This window comes from Dromiciops gliroides, chromosome 4, assembly GCF_019393635.1.
Source record: "Dromiciops gliroides isolate mDroGli1 chromosome 4, mDroGli1.pri, whole genome shotgun sequence".
NCBI classification, from domain to species: Eukaryota; Metazoa; Chordata; class Mammalia; order Microbiotheria; family Microbiotheriidae; genus Dromiciops; species Dromiciops gliroides.
In genome coordinates, this window is record NC_057864.1 from 311,093,256 (window position 1) to 311,097,157 (window position 3,902).

Genomic DNA, 3,902 nt, shown 5'->3' on the forward strand with positions numbered 1-3,902 from the left:
AAAGTCCTTTCCTGCCTTTTATACAAGCAGTGTTCAGTCCCATATGCCCACCTACATCTAAGCCCTGGGATCAACTGTAAAGTCAGCCCAGTGATTGAATGGTCCTTGATGTAATTACTGGCATATCAATTTGGCCTTATCTCTTGTTTTTGACTCAAATCACTTCTTTGTTTTAAAGTTTGTTAAGGTGGCCATGACATCAAGGTCAGTTTGTGAGCACTGTTGTTCTCTCTCCTCTAACCCCCACCATCCGGTCCTCACTTTATCAAGACTTAACATGGAGCATCTGGAAACTGGATATTTTCCTATAAACAAGGCCCTAGAAGCATCTAGCTTAATTAAATATCTCCTATTTCCTTAAAGCAGTAGGAGGCTTTCAAATTTCAGACAATTGAATGAAAAATACTTCCTGAATCGTAACGTTTTTTTCCAATAGGGAATCAAAATAACACAAACGCAAAGTTCTGAAAGGTTTTGATGATGGCAGTGGTGATGGTGATGATAATAACAAAAAAAATTTATATGATGTTTTAAAGTTTGAAAAGCTTGTTACGTGCATTGTCTCATTTGAAGTAATGGAATCCCTTCCCCAAATGAAAGTCCAGCTTTGACGTGTGGTATCAAATGATGCCTATGTGACCTAGGCACATCAACTAACTTTCCTGGACCTCAGTTTCTTCATCTATAAGCTGAGGGGGTTGGACTAGATGGCCTATGAATTCCCCTCTAACTCTAAATCTATGATCCTGTGATCTCAAAATAGGTCATTTTTTTGTTTCTGTTTTGCTAAGGTAGAAGAATCTGGGGGGGAGGGGTTTGTGTGTGTGTTTTTTAAGGGAAATGTACATGATGCATACCATCAGGGTTCTTGGATCTGCCCCCTGACATCTAAGAGAGAAAAGACATGGAAAACTTTATTAATTGCAGATGCTGAAGGAGACCACTCCTACTTTGAGAATCACAAATCAAATCTAAACTCTATCTCCAGATGCCCAGAAATACATGGAAAGAGCATGGGACAGATTTCATCCTGGGCTTCTTTGTGCCTTTGTTTCTTTTTTGTTTTTACAGAGAAATTCAGTTATCCTCAAACTCAAAATTATACATGAAATATAGTTTACTTCTTTTGGGGGGTATGCGGCAATGAGGATTAAGTGACTTGCCCAGGGTCACACAGCTAGTAAGTGTCAAGTGTCTGAGGCTGGATCTGAACTCAGGTCCTCCTGAATACAGGTCTGGAGTTTTATCCACTGTGCCACCTAGCTGCCCCCAATATAGTTTACTTCTGCAAAAGCCATGCATATCATTAAGGATCACAGGTTCTAAAATCCTAAATCCACTTTGCAGAAGGAGTTTGGGATGTTAGAGATCTGCCTCATCTATTTTGAAAGAATAAGTGTTACATTCCTAAGTCTCAACCCATTCTGTACAGAGTGTCCCTCTAAAGCTTTGAGATCCAATGATCTAGGAACCAGGATAGAAAATAAAGTAGTTTTTTCATACTTCTCACTTAGAATAAATCTGCCCTGGCTACTGGTTTCCTTCTTATGAAAACTGTTGATTTGTGTTGGTGTTTTTTTTTCCTTCTCTCCACCGTAGAGATCACTATCTACCCTGCCCACACCTTACACTCCACCAAATTGCCCCTTCTCATTGAGCATTATGAAAATTGGTATTTCGTGACATGAATATTGACGTCATGACAACCATATCCTGTCCTCCATCTCTAAGTGCCTCATCCTCTTGCCCTTTCAATGTTCCTGTCCTGCTAATCCCTAACCTTGTGTCATCCCCAAACATCTGTTTTCACTGATTGTGCTCTCAAACCAGTAAAGCCTGTTGGAGAAAGTAATGAAACCTTACTGACTGTGTCTGTTTTTAAAAAAAGCATGCTTCCCAACCTCTACTAGGCTCTCACCAATGCAAGGCAATTCTTTTATTCGTTTCCGATTGACTCCCTATCACAATCCCTCTTGTGATGACTCCAAACTTTCCCCTCCATCCCCAAACCTCCAATGCCATCCTCATCCATGGTGTCTCTCAGCAAATGGCAAGGCCTCCTACTTGGCTGAGAAGACTGAAGCCATCTATTCTGAGGTCTCTCATCTCCATTTCTCCACACTGCAAAACCTCTTAACCCATTCTTTCTTCTTTACCACCTGTCTCAGAGGATGAGGTAGCCCTCCTCTTAGCCAAGGCTAAACCTTCCCCTAATAAACCTTCCCTTGATCCCAGTTTCTCCTATCTCCTCTTCTGAGATTTTGTTATATCATGGAATCATAGAGACAGACACATACTGTCAAACTTGGAAGGGATCCTAAAGATCTTCTAATCTAATTCCTTCATTTTTCAAATGAGGAAATCGAAACTGAGGAATTACTTGTGCCAGGTCATATAGCCAGGGAGTAACAGAATCATAACTCCAAACTCAAAGTTAGTTCTTCTGACTTCAAGTCTAATGTCTTTGCATAATATTTCTTCCCATTTTCTCTCTCTTTCCATGACCCCTTCCAGGTACCATCATCTATTGACCTTTCTCTTAGCTATTAAGCATGTAGAATAAGTATTTACTCAGAGCAACATTCTTTGCCTCTACTTCCTCACTACCCATCAACTCTTCAGTCTTTTATAGTCTAACACCCCTATTTCACTGATATAACTCTTTCCAAAGTCACTAAAGATTTCTTTATTATCAAATACCTTTTCTAATTCTCAGCACCTGGACCTTTCTACACTGTTTTGACAATATTTGCCATACTCTATTCCTGATATTCTCTCTTCCCTTAGCTTGTACAACTCTTCTATCTCCTGGTCCTAGGTCTACACCTCTTGCAATTCACCATTGATCTCCTTTGCTTGTTCTTCTTTCTGATTCCTAAGTGTGGGTGACCCCTACAACTTTTCCATCTCTACATTCTCTTCCTTGGTCCACTCCCGGTGTCTTCTATGAGCATCTCTATGCAGATATTCTCTACCCAACTCCAGATACCAATCTTGTGTCTCCAACTGCCTACTTACCATTCCTATTTGGATGTTTCACTAGGACCTCAAAGTTAACCCCACTGAAATTGAACTCAACATCTTCCCTTCAAAAACCTGCCCCTTTTCTCAGCTTCTCAGCTTCTATTGATGTTCATATTCCCAATCATTCAACTTCAAGTTTCAGTCATCAATCAATCAACAGGTATTTATTGAGTACCTACTATGTGCTAGTCTCTGTACTCAGCATTGAGGATATAAATACACTAATGAAAACAATCCCTATTCACAAGGAGCTTACATTCTTTGGCTCCTTTCTCTTTCATTTGTCCTCATTCATTTAGTTGTCAAGTCCTATATCCACAATATCTGCCCCAAATATCCTCTCCTCTCTATTCACATTGCCACTACATCCTCACCTTTCACTTAGACTTTTAATAGCCTCCAAACTAGTCTTTCTGACTGTATTCTCTCTCCCTTTGTATATAAACAGATACACAGCTACCAAAATAATCATAGGATTGGGTTTAAAGGGACTTTAGAGATCATAGGACCTTAGATTTAGAACTATAAACAAGGAAACTTGGAGGTCATCAAATCTAACCACCTAATCCCACAGGAGAAGAAACTCAGGCCCAGGGAGTTAAGTGATGTGCCCAGGTGATATACACAATTAGTAAATGGCAAAGCCAGGATTACAACCAAGGTCCCTCTCTCCAAATCCCATGTGTTTTCCACTGTACCTCTTCTGGTAAAACCCCCTAATTTTACAGATGAGGAAATCAAGGATTAGTAATTTGCTATAAATAATGCAGATAATAAGTGACAAAGCAAGGATTCAAACCCAGATCAGATCCAAACCCAGTGTTCTTTCCACTATGCCATGTTCCCTTCCTGATCAAAGTTCTGACCATGTTACTTCC